Below are 23,566 nucleotides of genomic sequence, written 5' to 3' on the forward strand. Positions count from 1 at the left end.
AGCAYTACCATTGTTTCAGCTATCACATACCACCAACAGAGCGAGACTTGTGTGCTGCTGATCATAGAAATTCAYAAAAATGTGTTAAATCTTAGACTTTCTCTTTTATAGGAATTGTGTATTAGATGACGTGTTTGTAGTGTGTGCTTTAGTTGCTAATTTCAAGATGTGTTGGAACTTTGAGTTTTTCAATGTGCTGTTGTACCAAAAAAAGATTTATTACAAGATATGCCATGCTACAAAGAAACATTATGTACTTCTGTTAACATGTTGTAATTGTTTTTATAGCATCAAAARTCAAAATTGCTTGACGTCTAATCAAAATCACATGCAAAAAAAAAAAAGTGACCTGAAACTTTTACTATTAACTGTGATAAGCTAATTTTCTGTGCTGAATTTTCCTTGGCTATTGACATTGTAAARATATCACTACTTATACTGAACAATTCTGTTAACAAAGATAGAAAAACTTATGCATTAAAATTACAAGTACTTAAGGATAAGTGCCAGGACAGCAAAACTTCTTTCTGTTCCTTTATGTTCTGTTTTATGCCTTTCTCCATTYTGTTCCATTTTCTATTCTATTGCATTTAAAATAAGTCATTAAAATCATCACTGAAGATTATTGTTTCTGGATTACAGTGAACCATAAATCTAGATGGGCTAGGAACAGAAGAGGAAAAATATCTATAACTATACCCATACTTAGTATTTTGTTTTGGAAAATTTAGTCTATCGGTCTTCTACTTTTGGCAACAAATCTAAGCAGCCAATCAAGGCAACTGTTTGGTTCTGAATGCTCTAAAATTATGTAAAAAGTCTTTACATTTTTGTTAGTTTAGAAGCCAGTTGACATTAACAACATAAATGCTTGAACAAATGCTGAAGATAAGGAAACAATATATATTTTTAAATTCCCAGACTTTTTTATTATGACAGATAAATTCTATATTGAATATAATCACCTCATTTCACCTTCCCTCTTCATCAAAGAGAGCGGCCTGTCTGTGTATCTATACGTGTGTGTGTGTGTGTGTGTGTGTGTGTGTGTGTCTATATATATATAAAAGCCAGGCTATCACTAAGATGGCAACTCTAACATTTTACATAAAAACTTTCCAAAGTTGTTAAATATGCATTTTTATAGGAGAAGATAGTCTTGTGTTGAGTAATGAAGCTTGTGTGTATGTCTGTCCACGTGGAATAAGGAGGAGGAAATGTGCTGAGCAAGAAGGTGCTTTAAGTTGACAAGCACAATGCAGCTGTAGTAGTTGAAGGGAACAGCTAAGAAACAGGTAGGAGCCTTTAATTGTAGTCAATATATGTTGCAATCACCTCAAAAGTACTGGATGTCACCTGTCTCTTAATTTCRCTTTCTTTCCTCAAAACATTGGGCAAGAATCACTTTTTCAAAAGGAATTTCCATTGCCAAATTGTCATGTAAAGGTTAATATGCTCCAGCAGGTTTTGAAAAACTTTAGTCAACTGTTATTGCCCTTGTATTGCACTTAGGCCATACAACAGCCCAGAAATAGAGGACTGAATTCTCTTTCTGGCCCTTAAGTTAAAAGATGTATCATTTGTTTTAATTCGGTTTTAGATACTAACATTTGTTAACAAGGTCTGATCACAAATTACTTGAATAAATACTAACTCAGGTTAGGAAGCAGCTGCAAGTACTGCATGTTTTAGTGGTAATCATTCCATAATCAATGCAATCAATCAATTTAGTGGTAATGAATCAGTAAATGGAATGAAAGAGCTTTTTGGGCAGCARAACAACCACTATTTATGATCTTTCTGAGCTCCTTTTGTAAATGGGAGTTTCTRTGTTTTATTTGGTGAAATGTCTGATCCGAAATGCTATTGAATGCTCATCTGGCCAGTGCAGGTTCTAGGTGTGGCTTTAGGCTTCCACATATATATTTATATTGAAGAATGCTGTATGTACTGGATGCCCTACCAAGGGTATCAGAGTCTAGTCATCTAAAATGCAGACAATAGTGTTAGCTAGCCCCCTCAATCCTCTAATGGAGCTACTTCACATCTCCAGAGTTGTACTGGAGTTATGTCCTTGTTTGTGTGGGGTGTGGGGTTTTTTTTTTTTTTTTNTTTTTTTGGTTTTTGTTTTTTTTTCCTCTTAATGCTGGTAAATATATGCAATATACTCATCTTTCTCAGATACTTTTCAGAAGAATCATGAAACTGGAAAAATAGTATATCTGCATGGGCATTGCTTACCCTCAGGGTTTTATTCTAAGCATTATTCTTCTGCATGTGTTTTCCTGCTAACCTTTCTTATAGTGCTGTCTATGAAGTCAGTCTTGTGTGCATAACAGATATTTTTCTGTTGATTTGGTCAACAGAATTTTATACTGAAGAGATAGCTCCACTGTGAGATTACATTTGTAATCTCCACTTGCGTTAAAGGATTCCAGACTTTTTGTCTCAGAGTAAAGCATTAAACTGTTTGCAAACCAATAATCCGTTAAGGGATTTTCTGTTGTTTATCTGGGGCAAGTCCATGGACTAGTGATTGTTTTTCCTATTTCCCTGTTTATAGGAAACACAGCTCCTGTAGACAATACAGGACAAAGCAGGACGGTGCTTACGCAAAGGGAAAAACCACAGAACCTAGTTTGATTTTTATGATTTATTTCTATTATGAACCCCCATAGATTTTGATTTTTATGGACATATGGACATATTTATCAATCAAAAATACATAACAGGAAAAAATTCAAATGTTTTCTTGGAAAATGTATCTCTAGTTTCATAAAGAAAAAGTTTTACTTGACTCATCTTGACATGATGGAAATGTCTAATTACACTAGAAAATGACTGAGCTGTTATTAAAATATCTGTATGACAGTGTGAGGTGTCTGTGAATGTAAAAAGGGATAAATTATTTGTTGATTATTTGTAAATTGGCTTGGGGAACCCTAATTTTCACTTCTTGGAATTGCTGGAAAATGAAGGGAATGGACAATGTACATCTGAAGAAATTAAATTCAGTTGTTCAAGATCATTCTTAAGCTGCTATATTATGACTGAATCTAGTATGTAATCTACAGGAGAATTTGCAAATGGAAAACTGTACGTCAATATGCAGCAAGATTTTGTTCAAATTGAGGTTGCTTAGAAAGGTAAACACACTTCATCTTGAATTAAACAAATAAGATTCAGTTCATTAATTTTCATTTCCTTTGAAGGAATTGGTATTTTTGGTCTGGATTGTGTCGCTATCATGGAGAAAGGAGGCAACTTTTATGTTTTCATAAAAGCATTCAGAGATAAGAGTGGAATCCTATTTGGAAATTAACKGAACTCACAGAGATCATAGTTCAGTTTATGATGTTCTCTCTGAATTTCTCTTCATAACCAATCAACCACATTGCTTTTAGAGCGTAGTTATGTGTATGAAGTGCGCTTATACTAAAGCCAAAAAAAGGAATTGGCAGCTGCAAAATAGAACAGCTGTAATATCTATAGATATCAGAATTTGASTATTATGCAGAACAATGGAAAATATGGAAGGTCTGAAAAAAATTTTCCCCTTTCCAAGTCTTATATTATTATTTCTTGAAGTTACAATGGACCAGATATTACGTAAATAGCAGCATCTCTAATTTTGCTAGTTAATATGTTATATGATACTAATTTACATTTTTCTGGGAGCCAGGCACATTACCTACTACAATAGGAAATAAATTGTATAGTTAACAAGGATTTTATAGTTAACAAGTTCCATTTCTGCTATACTATTCTATGCTAGCAGTTTCTTTCCTTCAGCCCTCTTCAAGCATTTTGCACTGTCCATTAGAAAATAAAAATCTGTGATAGGTGCACTATAGTGTTCCTTGATTATTGATGTTGTTTTTTTAAAAAGAAAAATTTTCTTCCTGAATCTCTTTTCTAAGTGAAGCATAGTGAAAAATGAAGTAAACTGTATCATGAAAAAGTATACATGTTCAAAGCTAAATTGGATAAATCCACAGAAGCAAATTGCATTTTCATGTTATCTCCTTACTGCAGAGGTGTGTGTGTGTKTTTTTTTTTTTTTTTTCTCCTCTCTCTCTTCCTTCCCTTTCTTATAAAAGCCAAAAAAGCTTGGAAAAAAAGCTTGAAAATGGAAGCCTGCCTGCCTTAAATGTACGGGGATTTCCTTAGGTGGTTTGTTTATATTTACTGTGAGTTCAGTATTTTTAGTTTAGGCATTTTTTGAGCAGAAAGTTTTATCCAACTCAGAAAATGTTCTGATTTCTAACATACACTGAGTCCTGATGATATGAACTGCAATGTCCCATGCAGTAGGAATGTATAATATGAGGAGAGAATAGTACTAATTCTCCTCCATAATTACTCTATTGTACTACGGTGTTAATGATGATGTATTCAGAGTATTCAATGCATTCTTAAGCGTCCCACATCTATAGGTGGCAGTCTATGAAGTCTGTCCCTAGCAAATTCTGTAGGACCTGCAGCAAAGGGAAAAAGATAAATAAGGAAAGATTGAGAGATTTCCGTTCTTTCACCTGCCTCAAACACAATATTTCAGCTTTAAGCTCTCTGTATTCTTTCATCTATCCTGATACTTCTAGATTTGCTTCTTTACTCTAGAAATAAATTAGTGCATCAGTTCTTCTGTGAGTATAGGACACCCTTGAATCTCATCATGATGAAAGTGGTGAAAATAGAGAAAGATTCTAACCTTGGGGAGAAATTTGAAATATTGGGAGAGTTTTATATTGGTGCGCYGAGGAAGCTGAAAATGAGGTAGAGGAACTTTCAGACTGACAGATGACATTTTTAGTACAGCTTAAGACAATAACCAGTTTTTCAGTGGTTGATTTCACAAATGATACTTTAAAAAAAAAAAAAAATATGATCTACCTTATATACTGAGGGAAAATTTCAGTCTATTTGCAATTTCAGGCTTCAAAAGTTTGATGCAAGTGTTTAGAATGTGAAATGTTTGTATATTTTGCTATATTACCTATGGGTTATTGCAGTCCACTTGGGTCCCTCTACTTAAAGTAAGATGTGTTCTATATATTTTTAAAGCGATCAAGATGTCCTACATTGTAGTTCAGGAAACCATATTGAAAATATACTAATCTAAACGGCATTAGACCAGTGAAGATTTATTTATATTGCAGATAAGATTTAAGGTTTACATTTGGCCCACTTAAAAAATGAAAGCTTCTCTATATTATTACATCATATATGTTAGTATGAAGAGTTGTTAGAAATGTATTTTAAAAGAACTGCGTATGATTCTATCATTTTAGCTCTGACACAGTCCAAGTTGTAGTGAGCTGTGATTAAGACTTATGTACATATTTTTAAGAAAATTTAAGAGTTGGATTTTTAATATGGAAATTAGGTCTAATTAAAAGGCCACTCCAGGTGATAAATTGTTAAAGGAAATTGTAAGCACAATTATGCACCAGTGAATATAGCTAGTAATGAAATAGCCAAACAAATCCATTGGCAGCGCTAGAATTAGCTCATTTTACATTCCTAAGATGCTGACTGCACYTGATGAGGATACTGAAACTGCTCGCTAGCCCTAGGAATGTGTTTACTTATGACAGATCTTCTGAGCCTGGTACAATGACCTTAACTGCAGGATCAATTTCACCTGGCATTTAAAACTTTGTGAAACCATTTATCTCTTTAATAAAGCTCCTGGTAGCTATTCTACTTAATTTTTTATTTTTTTCTCTCTTCTTGCCTTAGTAGTCAGTGCTGTCCAAAAGTAAATTAGTTGCATCCTCAGTACATTGTTAGCTGCTGATTAGCTCCCTCAGGATTCTTTATATTTTTATTTCTCTTACAGTCTGGCTGCCTTAGGAAATGAAGCTTATGCAGCCACTCTTTCTGTCCGTCAGTCCCCTCATAATAAATTTTGAGATCGTTGATCAGATTGAATGAAATCTGAAAGTGAAATAGGAGTCTCAAAATGATATTTTACAAGTTTTGTGCAAGTCAACTGCTTGATAAAGCAGAGTACCTAATTAGTATCTCCCAGAGAGGAAAGGAGGGACACCTCAGCCACCATAATTAGTGGTAGCGTGTTAGTAATGGCAAGCCCATTAGCATATGCATGCTAGCATGTCACTTAGCTGGTATATTTGGTCGCTTAGCCGGGTTTTATCCAGTAACCCTGTTTGCACAGGAGAGGTGGACTTCCTGCAAAGGAAATTAAGGGGGGAAAAAAGGAAGAGCTGGGAGATCCATGAGTAACCAGACTTCAAAAGGCTCATGCAATTTGTAACTTTTATTTTTATTTCTTATGGGACACTGTCAAATTATTGTTCTTTTCACAGTAAGAAATCAATGTAAGTTCATACAGAAAATGGAGAAGACAAAGATAAAAATGTCACCTTTCTGTGGAGAGAATAGTGCCCTCTGCAGAGTGCTCCAGAGATCGGGGGTTGGCRATATTCTGAATTTAAACAGAAACATTTCTGAAAGATCTAACCTTCTCCAAGCAGATATGGGCATCTTCATGCATTTCTGCCCGTATCTGTCAGGGGAGAATCATGTGGTGGCACAAATGAGTCATTAGCCCTCAGGCCCTGGCTATGTGCCAGCCTACCTCCCTGGTTGCTCCTGCACAAGTGGCACAAACTGCTCTGTTTTACTGTAATGACCAAGCCAGTGCCTAACACTTGAAAAAGTGGAGGAGTACTGAAGTGGTTTAAGCCTGCTTTCTTGCTGGTTTCTATCAAATGAAGCTTGACTTTCTTAAACATTACAGAAAGTTATTCAGTACCAGGTTGCCTAYGGTGCCATCGCCACAGCACTTCATTACTTGCAGAACGGGAGTGCTCCTCTGTGATGATAATATGTTTATTGGAGCATTGCTGTGCAATGGCACCTATGGTGATTACATATTCTGTGGGAGAGCTAACTTATTAAGATTGCAACTTGTTTTGTAATACAGGCTTCCTCCTTGTACTAGAATTTAGCAGATGTGCATGAAAATTGTCTTGGGGGTGAGTGGGGAGGTTTTGGCACTTTTTTTCAGTTTGGTCTGGAAGGAATAGTGTGGTAAACACTCAGCAGATGTAATTATTTAAAAATGGAGTGATAGAAATAGGTTAAAGAAAAGAAATAAGTAGTAGGTTTTCTACTTGATGGTTAATGAGGCAAAATTCAGTGCTAAAGCAGTCCATATGACATGTGCGAGGGTATTAATGCCAAATGCACTGTATTCATCCTTTTCCTTTTCTGAAAGGATACTAAAAAGAATATTCATTTCACTTCAAAAGGATGGAAGATCTAAGGGTTTTCCCCACAAACTCTCATACTGTATTATCTTGTCTGATGTTTATTTCATTACAACTTAACCCCAGCTGTACCTTTGGCTTATAAAGGGAGTAATATTTGTAAATTTCAAAAAAACCTATAAATTACAGAGTATCATTAATGTGAGTGGTATTAATGGAGAGTGAGATGTGAAAGGAACAGAAATTGCTTTCCAATAGAGAAGAAACTTTGCTAGTTCATGTCTGTCTATCTCTTTATCTATTTTGGTATAAGACCAGTAGCGGCTTCTCCCTCTAGATTTGCCAGTTTGTTAGTAATGTGGTTCCCTGTTTAGAGAGACTTTGCCTGCTAATTTATTGAAGGCCTCTTTGTGCTCTGTGTCTTTACAGTTTGTCTAAGCCTTTAGGAGAAAAGGCAGCCTGCTATTTAATAATTTTAAATCATTAGGCAGACTGCTATTGATAGTTTCTCCTACACTTGTGTTAATTCTTAACATTGTCTAGATGATGTTTTATAGTTTAACTTTTGACTGCTCACAAGTACACTGCTTAAAGATGAAGGCAACCGTTGCCTCTTTTCAGTATTTATGCACACTTTTAGGATGGAGTTTTGTGCAGAGAAATAGGAATGCTTTCTATGAAGCCTGAAGATGCTTGTTGTCCTCTGTCAACATAAACTTTTTTATTTTCACAATATTATAACTATTCCACTTCATATATTTCCTAAAATGGATAAATAAAAATCATCACAATTAGTTCTAATGTAGTCATATATTCTATAGTTACAAAGATGCGATATTCTATTTCTTCTTTCTGTATAGTTCTTATGTATATGGACTGTGCCTTTCTTCTGTAATTCTGTGGTAGTATAAAAGCTATTGCAAAGAATTTATTTGATGACACGTTGTTAGAGAGGGACTAAATGGCAAAGATTGGCCTAGGTAGCCTGAAAATAGAAGAACAACTTTCTTTCAGAAATTTCAGCCTCCCATAATCATGGTCTTTATGTTATTACACAGTGAGAAATGCAAGAGGAGGAAACAAACACAAGATAACAAAGCTGTCTATCAAAGCTTTTCACGTGAAGCAAGTTGTGGCTAGATAACAAAAGGGTATATTTGGGAATGGTATGAAAGTCTGAGGAAGAGAGGTATTTCTTTTCTCCCTTATTGTCACAAAAGAGAAAGTCATAAAAAGAATAGAAGCTTTTCTGGGAAGAGAACAGGAAATGCCTGATTAGAACACCGTATTTGCCCATAAGGAACCGTTCTTTTATTTTTCTCTGGAAAAAAAAACCAACAACCAAAAACTCAAAACACCCAACCAAAAACCAGTCAACCAAAACTCGGTATTTTATGTTGTGCTGTATTTTCATTTTACTTCCAGAAACAATAGTAGGATTAGGAAAAGCTATCAAAAATAGTAGGTTTAAGGAGAACATATCTTTTCCTTTAAAATAGAGGCATCCTGTGTTATGTGTATGCAGGTATCCTTTGCTCTATCTGTGTTCCTATTCATAGGCTGTATGAGCTATGTTACACTGTGTCACAATTAATTGGCAATAACAGTTCCATTTCACTTCACGTTTTGTATTCCCTTTTCACAATTACATACATTATTGTATTTTTTTGTACTTGACATATAGTAATCTATAGTAATATTATGGTAAGTTCAGTTGTGTAAGAGCTTGTAACTTGGTTTATAAAATAGCCAGATATGTATATATATTAATATACACATATGCATGTATGTTTAAATATATATTAATACAGTTATATAATGTTATATATATATTTACTCATAAAATCTATTGTTCATTTTACTTTCATTGTTTAGTTTAGCCTTAGATTTTGTTGTATTTACTTTGGAAAGATCATGTCAGCACTAGAAATACAATATATTTCCTTATTTAATGCTATTTGAGATGATTTTTGAGGCTTTATGTAAGATGAATTATGCATTATTTCAATTTCACTTTAGGGTAGATTTCATTTCGGTTTTATTTAAAACTTATAATCATCTGTTGACTTTGGTCTGTGGAAATACTGTTCTCCACTTACAGTTGATTTATCATTTCTTCATATAGCCTTTCTCCTTTGGTTCTTCATGGATTTTTTTTTCTTTAGGAAAGGATGGTTTCTGAATGGATCAAAGAAATAACAGACTACTAAATGCAGAGATCCTTTAGTTAACTTTTTCTGTTCTGATGTTCCTCTGATCCTATCAAGAGAGCAGAAATGGTGGGATTTCCTCACTTTCCCCTTCTTGACACTCTGTATTTTTTTTTTAACTGCCATGCTAGAGGGAATTCATCTTTCTGACAAAATTCATAATCTCAACACCAGTTTCTACTGCTCTCTCCAAGTCTTTTTTTTTTTTTTTTTTTTTTTTTTTTTTTTTTTTTTTTTTTTTTTTTCCCCCCCCCCCCCTCTACCTAGTATAGATACTTAGTCTATATAAGGGCTAGAATTTATGCTGGACTGAATTAATGCAAAATTGGATTATCTGGGAAATTACTTAGAAAACTGGGACAAGGGAAAAAATATAAGTGCGAAATAAAGCTTGTGTGAAGAAATAATAAAGCAAGGCACACATCCTTACACTGTCTTATATTGTAAGATTGAATTTTCCTTGTGTTACTGAAGAGAGGATAAAGCCTGTAGTTCAATACAAGGCTTGTATGCTTTATTTTGTTTTGTAGTCCCTTATTACTTGGTTCCCTCTCTTAGGGTAATCTGAAGCCAAATTACTTTCCTTATGATCCCTGATTGCTTAATTAAGTCCATCTTTTAACATCACAAACAGAAGAGTTTTGTAGTGGTAGACCTCTGATGGATAAATGTTTCTGACTAGAGAAGATAACTATTCATATGTGTGTTTTTTAATAGATTCTGGCTTCATTTTTTTCCTTTCTTTTGTGTGGATTATTAACAATGGAATGGTACTTCATGTAAACAGGAGGATATTCTTACCACTGAAAAACATCATGACTAAATGGGTATTGAAAACACCATGATGGATATATCCATTATTAACACATCATGAGATCATAAGAGACATATTTTCTTTCCTTAAATATTTTGACTACACCAAATAGAAACAGATGCTTTCACTATTTCTGTAGCTGTGTTTTGAGTAATTCTTTAGAACTGAAATTAGGAGCTATATTCACAAGCTTAAGATCCTCCTTATTAGAATGTCATTTATTTTCTTTTGTATTCATTTTCACTTCTTTTTTTTTTTTTCTTCCTGTTCCTGTATCTTCCATCAAAATCAAGTTCAGCCACGACAAATCTATTTCCAAAGCATTTTACTGATTGCTTTTTCAAGCTGATGCCTACTCCTAAATTCCAGGGAAGCTTTTGAAGCTTTTTCTACATGATAAAAAATTGGAATGAAGTAAATAAAACTAAGGTAGTCAAAATGATGTTGAAGCTGTTCTGAGGCAAAAGTAATAGGAGTATGTGCCTGTGTTCATAATTATAAGGTTCTACAAAGAGAACCGCTGTGGAGAAAAAAAGTGAATAGTCTTTCTTAATCTGCTTATCTGTTTTTCTTTGTTGGGGTATTTTGTTTTTAAAAGGTCTGTGTTTAAATTTCACCATGAAAAATTGCAAATTATTTTGCAGTCGAAACCATTAGGCACTGAGATGGTCAAGATGGATTTTTCCCTTTTAATAAAAATAATATTAACAAATAGGCATCAGGTTAGTGATATCATTAGATATACTAAATACATAGTATGATGGTCTTTCTTTAGTTCAACATGAACTTGTCTGTCTGAATATTTTATTTTATGCAACATGCATGAATTCAGAAAAGAATATACTTGCATAGAAAGTAGATAGAATGATCTAGCAAGTATCACTCATGAGCTGTATTGGTTAATGTCTGATTAAATTCAGTGTCTGTATTGTAAAAAGCTATTTCCTTGACTTCAGTAAACAGAAATTGATTGAGGTGCACAAAACACACAGCTTGACTTCTCATTCTTGCAATCCTGAAGTTAAGCAAATGCTAAACTAAAATGATAAATAGTCCATTTATGAAAAAACAAACACAACTCAAGCCTTGAAAGTCTGCCAAATTTAATCATTATCACTTGATATGCTTTCCCTGTTAGCTGCAGGGATCAAGGTAGTATTGCCACAGCTTCAGATGGTGCACTTAACACTATGTTCAATTGCTGTGAATATTTGGATTTCATGTCTTCTTTGTATGCAACTTGAATAGTCTACATAACACTACATGTACAATTATTTTCTTCTATTTGCTACTGTTTTGTAAAAGTAGTCTTCTAGCAGCATAAGGATGTATTTTTAAAGCAAATAGACATATGAAAGTTGAAGTTTGCATGCAATAAGTACAAAGATAGACTGTGCTGATTATGGAGAATCACTGTACCTGTTAATTGTAGTCTCATTTAATATTCCATCATTAGTATTGGTGTCAGGCCATTAGTAGCTAGCTCAGTGATAAGAGCCAGTATGAATACGTTGAATACTCTGTGGGAGAACATGTAAAACATTTAAAAATTAAACTAGGGTGTCATACAATGTCAAATATAACTCATTTTTAGTTTTATCAAGTATTTCACCTGGGAATAAACTGTTTGGAAGATGTTTACCCCAGAAGGTGTTTTTTCCCCTGTTTGTTTTTGATTTGTTTTTGTTATTTAATGTCTTCGAGACTTATGAGCTGAGGTAGTAAATGATGAAAAGAAAGAGTGATAGTTTTACAAGATCTTAAGCTGTTGACATTGTTGAATGGCTGAGTCTGATGACTTGAGATGGAAACGGGCGGGATCAGCACAAACAAATAGAAAGGGCTACCAAAGACAGAAACGGTAGCCTTTGCCTCTGGGGATGTTTCATTTGTACCTAGTTGCTAAGGAAACACAATAAGAACATGAACTTAGGAGCTATCCTCATGCCTGGAAAACTCCTGCGGTTTTGGGAGGCTACTTACACTATTGCTTTGAAGTTAGATTCATATAAGTTCTTATAGCAGTAGAGTTGTCCTGAGCAGACCAGCAAGCCTCTCCTATGTGAGAATTGCCTTTGAGGAAAAGGGGGAAAAAATCTAGAACCAAATCATTATATGTGTATATATATGTATATATGAGTGTATTTTATATATATATATATATATATACATGTATATACACACACACAAATCAGAAGAGTCTGATCAAATCAGTTTAGATTAATCAATTCTGGATTAATCAGTTTAGATTAAAAAAAAGGGGGGGAGGTGGAAGAGATCTGACTGTCTCTCTGGGAAACACTGATCAATGCATAAATAAATATTTCCAAATTAAATGCAAAGTAGAATTATGCTGCTTTCTGTAATGACCTTAGTTATGGCAATGCTGAGCAGATTAAGAAATTTTTATTCTATGCGGCCATTAATGGGCCAACTCTGGCCCAGCATCCTTCAAGTCAATCTAAAATCTCTTTTCTTCAGAACTGGATATAGACCCAGGATAGCCTAAGTGATATTTTGTGGATTATACAGAACACGAACACGTTCTTTGAGTTCAGATTTTGGGAGCACAGATCACCAGGAAGGCAGCAATAATAGTAAGTGTTGAGTTACATTGTCAGAATCTGACTTTAGATTTATAGGGCATGAAGCATGAGAACAAATTATTTCTCAAAGGAGAATGTTTGCTATTTTTGTTTTCATGGAAAAAAAATATTAGCTTATGAGAAAAATGTAGGTTAGGGAAAATATGCCAGCCTTTTACTGAGGTGAAGTTACTGCTACAAAATCAAACTTGCTTCGCAATAACTTTCTCACAGCAGCTGAAAGTGTTTGAAGCTCATAATCAGAATAAATTTCTTGATTGGAAATTTCTAAATCTGAAAATGTATTACAGGAATGATATTTTCAGCAAATCAGAATTATTACATTATCTGCCAAGTCACTCAAGTCTGATCAAGATATGTGGGGCAAAAAAAAAAWATATATGCTTAGAAATAGTCTTTATACTGGCTATCATATTTATGTGGAAAATTAACAGCAGTTATAAAGGAAACAAATAACATTCTTACAAGGTAATAGTATTTCCATTTATTTTTCAATAAAAGTGTATGGGAGTGCCGGAGAGTTTTATGTTCAGAAATACGTCAGTCGTTATTTTCCTATTTTCTAGAAACTGTAATGTCAGCAGAAGTCTATGAAATTCCTTTCTGAACACAAGAGTAACAATACTTATTAAGGTGCTATTTAGCTTTGATTCTTCTTAGTTCTTCACCTCTCAAAATGGAAGCAGGCAGTTAACATAAGTTCTGCCATGAGAGCAAATTTTCATAGCATTATATAAATGTTACATTTTAATGTAGTAATCAACAGACATTACTACTGTTTTCAATATTGGTTTGCCAGTGAGCATATGGTATAAAGGTAAAYCTGGCTTAGGAAAGCTTAAGCGAGGTAACCGGGTCATTCTGGTAAATTTAAATTAATTAATCAAGTCACATACATCTCAATTAGATTGCCACATTTCAAGCTGCTGTAAATTCAAAGATCAATTAGTGGCTCTGAGAATAGGGGAAAAAAARGTTATTTAAATAAACTAACTGTGATAAAAGCGACTGTAGCAATTTAGTTACAAAGTAGTTGTAAGGTGAAAAARGCTTGTAAAGGATTTGCTGATGTGCAGTAAGTTTCAGTGTTTTCCTATTTTAGTTTAGTTTATTTTTTAGATACTCTAGACTTGATCACTTTGCTCCTGGTTGTTCAAAATGCTGCTCCTATGGCAATGTTTCTTTCTCCAGTTATAAATATATATATATATATATATATGCGTGCATCTCTCTTCATGAAATACTTTCACTCCCTTAAGAAATCAGGATACACAGTTAATTAGCTGGTTTTGCTTATACATAGAAGAATTAACCTTTCTTTAGTAAATGCCATACACCAAGAATGTAGTTAAAAAGTTTCTGCACAATAGTAGAGCAGTSCTCCACTTAACATGCTTAACAGCGCAGTGCACGCTTAACAGCGCTTCAGGACTTGTGCTTATTGTGGCAGTATAATCCTTATCCATTTCAAGATGGCTAAGATGAGGTGTTGAACAGCATTTTAATATGGTATTGTCTGCGCTTTAAGGTTTTGCATATTTAATTCTGTAGCTGGTACTTCAGAAAATCTTAATGCTTGCCTATTGCCAAGTCCTACCTTAATTGACATGTAGGGATACTAGGGATTTTTATCCATTACTAGTATTAGCCAAGAAAGAATAGTGCTTCCCACCCCCACCCCCCCCCATTTTTTATGGAAAGGACAATTTTTTCACTGAATCAGAAGCTATATTAGCTATTACAGAAAATATGACAGCTGGAATATCTGGCTGGAATTGCTCTTTCTGCCAAGAGCTAAATGCGTTCTCATATATAAGCACTTCCTTTATAAATCTTGATTTTCCACTATGTTGGAGAAAGGACTCTTGTATTTTAACTTTAACTTACTTTGACATATTTATTAAAGAACAGAAAGAATTAAAAAACAAAACAAAACTATAATCAACTAAGAAATTTCTAAAAAAGAATACCAGACTTGTGGTTTAGCAGCAAAAAAAAATATTTACTCTATTTTTAGGAATTATATATCACACAAATATCATTAGTGTAGTACGGAAAGAGAAAATATGTTTTTAGTACTTGCATTGCTTGAGTGATTTATCTCGCTATTATTTGTTTTATTAGTGAAAGAAGTTACTTCTTCACTTATTGCTCAACAGGTACTTGATAATGTTTAGTGAGTATTAAAACGAATGCATAAATTAAATTGAATTTTGAATAAACTGTTGCCTATTACTTTAAAACTGCTGAAAAAAAGGAATAGGTTACATAAGAGTTTTTGTAGTTTTCATGTCATATGTCAAGATAAGGCATTTTTTGATACTTTACCTTTTCATCTGTTTTGTTCTTTTTATGAAGCAGTATTCTCTCCAGACAGGGAGAAAACATTTTTTAACGTTCTCTCATTTTAATACAGTCTAACAGGATATTTTCAGATAATTGTAAATGCTTTAGGTTAACTGTAATTGCTTCAGATAATAACTTTTGCTAAATATATAGATAGGATCAATCTTGCTTTGAGAAAAGCAGCATACATGCAGTGTACACACACGTTGCTACAAATCATTTTCTGTAACTATGGAAAGTAGCATTAAGTCATGAAACTTCTAGGCTCTTTGAGATGAGGTTTTTCATTCTAACAAGGTCCAGAKGCAAATGATGTAGCTTCATCATGTATATATCCATTCTTGGTAAAGACATTCTTTTAAAGACTCCTTTATATTGTTCCTAAAATATACCTTTCAGATATGTCATACCCATAGGAAGGCATGGATTACTTGTGTCAAAATTTGTTGTCTGTTAGGCATCTTTGAGAACTATATTCTTTGGTTACAAAAAAACAGCAGATTAAGTTTCATGTGTAATTCTGAATTTATTTGTTCTGTTCTTGCCAGGAAGACAGTGACTGAGAAATAACATCCTATGCTGAACAATACATGGCATTTTGTTTTTCTTATGTATTTGCTCTCCATCTATTATTATAAATACCTGATGACCAGAAATAATCTGATGTGGACAGATTCATGTCTCCTTTGCCTTTACTCTTATATGACGTGTCAGAAGTGTTACTAGATTTTACAGTAAAGTGAGTAGTTCCATAAATGAATAATTATTTTCACTGTAGCAGCYTCAGGCAGCATTTTGTGATAAATGGTAGTCTTTTGCATTTGTAAATAGAATTATGTACATCAGTGGATACTGATGTAGAATGTGTTGCAGAGGTCTTACCTATTCTGGGTTTTATGCAAATATAAGCACATTTTCTAAAATGATTTCTCGTAAGTACATACAGTTGTGTTTTCTGATTGTGAAGATTATATCTTGCCCACCTCAATATTTCTTCTGCTGTTACAGTTCATACATTTGTTCCACATGACTGATGGAAAGGAAATGGAATAGACTTTTATTTCTCAAAGAAAAAAAAAAACAACAAATTGAAGTTTTATAACTTGTCTGCATATTCTTCTAGAGACATTCTCTTCTTCTAGAGACAATTTCCCTCCAAATTTCCAGTGATTGTTTTAGAAGTTATTTGAGGTCATGCTTTTTACCTATGTAACTYCAATATTGCCTTGTTTGGTTTTATTTTTTTTCCCTCTCCTAATTTCCTCCTTCCTCATTTTCTTACTGAATATGCTGGTTTCTATAAAGAGCCAGCACAATTTAAGCTCTCACACTGTGTTTCTCACCAAAAACTTGAAATAAATGGACAATGTCAACTTTACTAGGAGCAAATATATCTAATGGCTGCAGCTGGGAATACTTGACGTTTCTTTCTTAGCCTTCCCTTCACAGCAATGATTCTGCACTTGAACCATATGGTTTGAATGGTTCAATGTCTGTGCTACTTATTCATATAGACATTCTCGGTGAAGGGTGCAGGAAGTAGCCACAGCTCTCTTCTGCGAGAAGGGCTTCAAACTATTTAAGAAAATGTTCTTTTAAGTTGTGCATCAGAATTGTACCATCTCTGCATTATGATACGCTAAGCGGTACCACTAGTAGCTGAATGATCTGTTTGGTGCCAGCTACATAGTCAGAGGATAAGTTAAAATTTCAGTTTATAGCCTTGTTGGCTGCATGAGTGTATTTATTCCCAGTGAAGTCACATATGCCTATGGAGGAAACAAGAGTCTTTTAAGTACATAATATTAATCCTAAATTGGCAGATCTATTCTTGTGAAAAGTTAACATACAGAAGCAGTTAATATCCTGGGTGCCACTGCAGTTATCACATTAGGTTTTGAGGACAAATTCTAGCAGCCTTACTGACTTTTAACTAAGCTCTCTGTAAAAGGGAAACTCCAGTCAATAATTTAACAGAGTTTTGCTTTGTTTGATCAATGCCTTGGCAGCTAATCAGCTTGCTTTTTTAAATAGCAAATGAACAATGCTCAGGCTCTTTTGTCTGACTGAAAGCTAAGCGAAGCCTTTGGGATTTTCAGCAAGTTATATTTCAAACAAACATTAAAATGTGYGAAAGGTTGTTTAAACTATGACCTCTTTCCAACTGCAGTAATCGTGATGCACATTTTCCTGCTATTACTTGGTGACATTGGGTAGCACAGTTGGCAGAACGTGCGATTGCCTGCTGTGCTGCTATTGAAAAGCAATCAGCCATTTGAATATTGGTTCATGTAGCTGCGGTGAGACGAATGGGTCATTTCTCACTTTGTTTTAGAGGGTTTGCTGTTTCCCTCGGCTTTGATATAATTGAATAATACTCTTGTAAAGATAAGATAATATACGAGAAAGAAAAACATAACCTAATGATAGGTACACCTAAGGATTTGTTTAAACTTAGTGAACTGCTGTCTTGGAGCTTGCCCCGAGGACATTAGTCTGTATTTACATATGTGCCCAGCAGTGCTCTTGTTCCAGGGCTACTCTTTCAGCAGTTGGTTTCAGGCCTACATATGYTTTCCACTTCTCCTCCTCCAAACAAAGCAAGTTGCATCTTGAGCTCATGGATGAAATTACCCAGTTTAAAGTCCAAAAGCAAGGAGGAYGACCAGCCAAGGGGGGTTTCATGAGGTTTTCATGCATCACCACAAGCAAGCTGCCTCCTGGCAGTGACGGACTGGGTCCATGCTGTCTCCTGTGGTCCCTTCCTGTGTGTGGACAGCCTCAGTCAAGGGGAGGYCCTGAATCAAGGGCACAAAGTTCTCCATGAGGACCCTGGTGTCTCTGCCAGATGGCACATATTGCCAGGTGACTCTGCTGTAGTGGCAGTGGAAATTTCATTTTTGCCAGGACTCTTAGCAAGGCACTGCTCTGGAGAAAAGGCTGCACAGGACAGTTATTACAGCCCTCATTCTGTGTTCTGAAATCAGCAGCAAATTCTTAATGAACCTACAAGGGCARGTGCGAAAGTTCATAGAGGGAAGAGTCCCCCCAAAAGTTCTCCAGGTGATGCTGGAAGGGAGGCTGGGTGGCTGCTGAGCCTCCCGCCCTATCTCCTGCGCCAGGTGAAGGCCATTCCAGGTGGAGCAGGCAGCTGTGCTGGCTCCGCTGGTGGGCAGAGCTGCTGCAGGGGCTAAGGGCCTCCAAGAGGAGCAGGGAGGAGTGGGTAATGGCAGAACTGCAAGCAGCTGGGAAGGMCCCTCTTTTTACCCCTTTTTTTGAGGAAGTGCAGTCCTGGCAAGCTCGCTTGAGACAGTAGCGAAAGGCTGGTAAGATGGAGAGGGATCAGCTAGGAGAGGTTGCGAGACTGTTCTTGCTCTTCTGGGCATTGGAGGATTTTGGGTTAATAGTGATGTATGCAACACTTAAAAGTCTTCTTGTCTTGAGTCTTGCAGGAGTTTTCATCTTCTTGTGCTCACTGTGGCTTTCTCTGTCCTTTCTTTTCTTAGTGTGGTTTTTCATCCCTTCTTGTCCCTAATCTACCTTTTGATGAACACAAGAAAGCTACTTTATTTGAACACATAAGTCAAGCTTGGCTTTCAAAGGAAGAAGTGCAGTTGAAGTCTATATCTATTTCTGTCAGTTATTCCTTCTACAGTAATATTTAGACCACCAGGATTTTTCAGTCAAATTGTAAAAGGATACAAGTAGAAGTATTAGGAGCCCTAAAAAAGAAGTGACTTTTTTTTTTTTTTTGAGAGAGAGAGAGATAGAAGGGGAGAGGAAGTGTGGAGTAAAGGAAACAACCAAAAGTTGGTTATAGGCATAGGCAAAATAAGGAGGTGTGAAAAGCAGGAGCAAATAACTCACCAACACATCTGATCTGCAAGTTAAACGTAGGAGCAGAGCATTTTGCCTCTTGCCTTAGAGGTTGGTCATAGAAAATTGTAAAGAACAGATTAGGAAATTTGTGATGCAATTCTGCATCAAAATCCAGCTTATTTCTATGAATTTTTATGGTTAAGTTTCTTAAGCTCCTTTTTACCCAGTGTGAAAGGCCTTGATCTTGCAGTTGTGAGGGATATGCTGTTGCAAACAGCACGCTACAAGGGATTGCTTTGGAGAACTATTGAGCGGAGTCTTTCCTGGCATGGAAGTAGGACTAGCTCAGTCTAGTTCTGTTGCCTTCAGAGCTAGTTTACATTTCCAATGTTGAAAATCACCTGGGAGGAAAAAGGATGTTACCAAAGGCTTATTTCTTCCCCTTAAACTTTTTAAAARGTCTTATTCTCTTCTGTTCTTTTACAGTTTAAACCGTTACGTAACAGAAAGTACTTATTTTAGTAAGCTTTGCATATTTTGTCTCTGTGCAATTATTATCTTGAATCCTAAGCTGTGGTTTAAAGTGTCCTTATGCTATGTCCATTCATTTGCATAGCTTAATGTATCTGGTTGGTTTGGAATTCAGATCATTTAGTGCTCTGTAGTTAACTGTCCTGCCTGCTAAAACTAAAAGTAATTCCCTCATTATCAATATATAGTCTGTGTCTTTATTAAGATATGTGCTGTTCCTTATGTTGTTATAGTAAAATTACTTGTAACTTTCACTTATTCTGAAGTTATTTAGTTATTTTTCTCCATTCCTCAAATGTTCCAAATTTTAAAAAAACAACAACAACAACAAAAAAAAACCTTAAGTTTTTATATGAGAAGCGCTGGAACATGATGCAATGCAGATTTATTCCCTTAGTCTGTTCATATAGTTATATGTGGCTMTGGCTAGTGATCTCCAAATTTGTGTAAAAACTCTTGTTCTAGTATTACAGTTTAGTAAAACAGGCCTAGAAATTTTAAATTTTAAAATATTTATGAGCAGAATCTCACGGTCATCCTAATAATCCGTGATTAAAAAAAGTAAGATTGAGTAAAATCTTCAAGTTTGTGTCCTTCCCACCAAATTTTTCTGCTTTGGGTGGTACCTAAAGCTACATGGAACATTTACTAGCATTAGAGCTACAGTCTTGACTGGGCCATACATAGTCAACATAAGGATCAAAAATACACCTGTAGAGCTGCAACTGACACTGACAATCTGTAAAATCTGTGGGTTTTTTGTCTTTTTTTGTTTTTAAAATTGGGGGAGCTGACCCTAAAAAACAGCATCAGTTATTTTACACTAAGTATTCCATGATTCAACTCCCAGCATAGCTGCCACCTTATTTTAGATGTCACATAGATAGTGCTGTAGGTTTTGATAGAAGCCATGAATGCAAACCGTGTTATTAGAGAAGAAAGGAGTCCGAGTCTGCAGTTCCGTTATTTCCTAGGCAGATGGATGAGCCTGGTGTGAGCAATCWACATATAAAAAGGTTTTGTGCCTTCCAACCTCGGGCGAACTGGAGGATGCAGTGATTCACCTTCTCATAAATTTCCAAAGGTTCCACATGCAACGCTTTTTCTCTGATTACTTTAGAAGAAAAAATGAGTATTCTTATGATCTTTTTGCACACTAAAACTGCTGTGTAATTCCCAGGTGTAAATGACGCAAGCATGACCTAAAACTTTCTCCGCTCTGAATGCTATAGAGCTGTCCTTGTAGCTAAGAAACATCTTAGGAATCTTAAGTGAAAGCTTGAAAATATATTTATTATAGGTTGTTCCAAGATTAAAATTATTGTTTTGARTTGAAATTTTGGTGTTTTTATACATAGCCGTTATCATAACGGCATTTATTAACTATTTTGGAAAGCCTTAGTACTTAGTATCTCCTCTTTTGTTTGCGTATTCTCCTATGCATTGGAAGTGTGGTTCTTCCTATATTGCACGTATATTTCCTCCAAAATGTAAACAATAGCATAAATAACTGGAAAGACTTGACTTGGTAGTACCTATGAATAGTAGTTTGTGATGACATTTTTCCTCTCTGAAGTACTATTCATTCATATCTCTTACTGCTGYACTAATTTGCTGTATGAATGCAGTATGTAGTGCGTGCCTCTAACTAATTTGATTTGATCYTACATAATGAAGGTAATGATTACCTTAACCGGTGCATGATCAAGGTCTGCCCTTACGTGTAACTAATTATTATTATTATTTTGATAGTGTTACAGTGCTTAGGTTTGTGTCAYTAGCCTTTTCAAAAACATCTTTACTAGTGTAAAAGTTCAGATTTATAACATGCTCTGCTTGTTCTGGTAACAGCTACTTTGTGGATTTTTTTAAAATGGTCACTTAAACTGCTTTGCCTAGGTATGTGCTGCGCTTTCACTTGAAACACTGCAAAGCTCCTCCTTTTCATGAAAGGCCTTAGATCTATAAATTCTTAAATGAAAAGCAACACAGAACAGCTGCTACACTGGTAAATATGCTGAGACCATCCAATAATAGCTGAACCTCAGGTAAAGACTGTGGCTGCAGGTGGAAGCCTATCTGTGSTGAAAGCAATGAGAGTTTTACTATTGACTTAGGAGAAAAAATTAAGCATGCAGTGTCACATACAGTTGTGTATTATATTGGAATAATTAACAGTATAAATTCTAGACGGTTATAAAACATTTTCCAGCAAACTAATACAGTTTTATATTAAGGGAAACTTGTATATTGATGTACAGAGTCTTTATGCTCTGACATAGGCCAGTTTTAGAAATATCACTATATATTCTATGTATCACTATATGTTATGCAAACCTTTCTACTTCATCTGAAAGTTTCTGTTTTGCATTCAGGCATCAGATTCAATTATAGCACTAAAATGAAGTCTGGAGTGAAGTCTCAATGCAGTTTCCATTCCCCTGATAATACACGTGTTGTTGAGTCACCACACAGCCTCAATAATTCAGAAAAGTTGTCAGCCTGAGATCTTTATCTTCCAATTCAGAAAGCAGAAATAATAATGATTTATAGATTTTTTTTTTTTTTTTTGGCCTGAAACTACTCTAATTCTTTTGCTTTGAGGGAATTTTGTAACGTGTGTATGTGACCTGTTCCATAAAGTACTCTCAGGCTTAACTTTTTATTTGGGGTTAGTGGTAGTATAAGAAACTTGAGTTTATATAAGTTATTGATCAGTTGATGTTTGTTCCCTACAAATATTTGTATCTATGATGATATACTGGCACAAGGATAAAGAATTTCAAAAGCTTATAGAGAACTTGTTTTAAATTGGGTGTGAGGATTCCAAGTCAAATGCCTTTAAAAATTGTTCTCAGTAATCCCAAACTGACCTAGTCTTTCTTATCCGTGTGTAGAGAGCATTACTGTAATGTGGCTGCATTGGAAATTACTTCTGGAATAACTATCCAGACTCTAGCTTTCTGCTTCAATTGTTTATAAAATGATACATCAGAAGGATTTGTCAAGTTCTGTGGTAACTTGCCTTATGTACCAGGCTTGTCTGCAGAAAACAGTGGATTTTACAGTGTACAAGATTGGAAGTAGAATTGTCCTAGCTCTAATAGTTCTGTAGACATAATAAGAAAGTGGTAAGAATTTGCTTCTGTCACTGAATTGGAGGGAGAAGAAGGAGGAAATTTTGGATTTTCAATGGATAGAAGGAAAAGTATGCCAAGTTGTGTTTACTCTTCATTGAAGAAAATCCCTGAAATACTCATCATTTGTTTCTTCCCACTTTTTTTCTTGTTGTGGGACAGCCAAGCATTGCTTGGCTTGGCTGTGAGGGCTAGGAAAGTATTACATACAGTTAGAGTAGTAGGGATTTATAGCATTTGGAGATCAAATTCCTTGTTTTGAGATTAGGAATGATAAAAGTGGGCTAAAATGAAATGAACGGGAAATGAGGATGCAAAAGAGGATAACAACTGGGAAACTAAAAATTTAAAGTAAGAATGAGGATGTGGAAAGATGGGAAACATAGTGGAGAGTAAAAAATGGTAACTAGGTGAGGCAGTTGTTTTTAGGGGCCTGGAGGTTGAAAGTAGGTGGGAAGGAACACTAATAAGAACAGAGCTTCTTAGTATGGGAACTCTTAAAAATATTATGAAACTTCACCACTTTTTATTGTCTTTTACTTGGTATATGCATCTAATTCAGTATTTCAAAGAAAAACATCAGATTCGTTTTTCATTCCTTGATTCTGAAATTACGCTTGCTTAGGATTGTAGTTTCTGAAGCTAGGAAAAAAATAGTATTTCAGGTTACCCTGGGATGTCTGGCTTTAGTGAAGGACTGATCTTCATTGTGGGGGGCAGAGAGGAAACGAGATTCCACAACTGTACAGATGGATGTTTTTATTATTACTTTCTTTTCCCTTCCAGTGTAAACACTTACTATAAGGTGTATGTGGACTTGTTTATCAGAAACAGGATTGTGGCCAGGAGTGGTAGACTTTTCCCA

At 35.1% G+C, this 23,566-nt stretch overlaps 1 protein-coding gene across 1 annotated transcript in view; it reads left to right on the plus strand.

Moving 5' to 3' along the window:
• The window catches only part of FSTL5 (follistatin like 5), a 245,155-nt gene that overhangs the window by 57,594 nt on the left and 163,995 nt on the right, over positions 1-23,566 (plus strand). The gene's annotated exons all lie outside the window — the stretch shown is intronic.

The sequence above is a fragment of the Nothoprocta perdicaria genome, unplaced genomic scaffold, assembly GCF_003342845.1.
Source record: "Nothoprocta perdicaria isolate Ctin4 unplaced genomic scaffold, notPer1 scaffold_29, whole genome shotgun sequence".
NCBI lineage: Eukaryota > Metazoa > Chordata > Aves > Tinamiformes > Tinamidae > Nothoprocta > Nothoprocta perdicaria.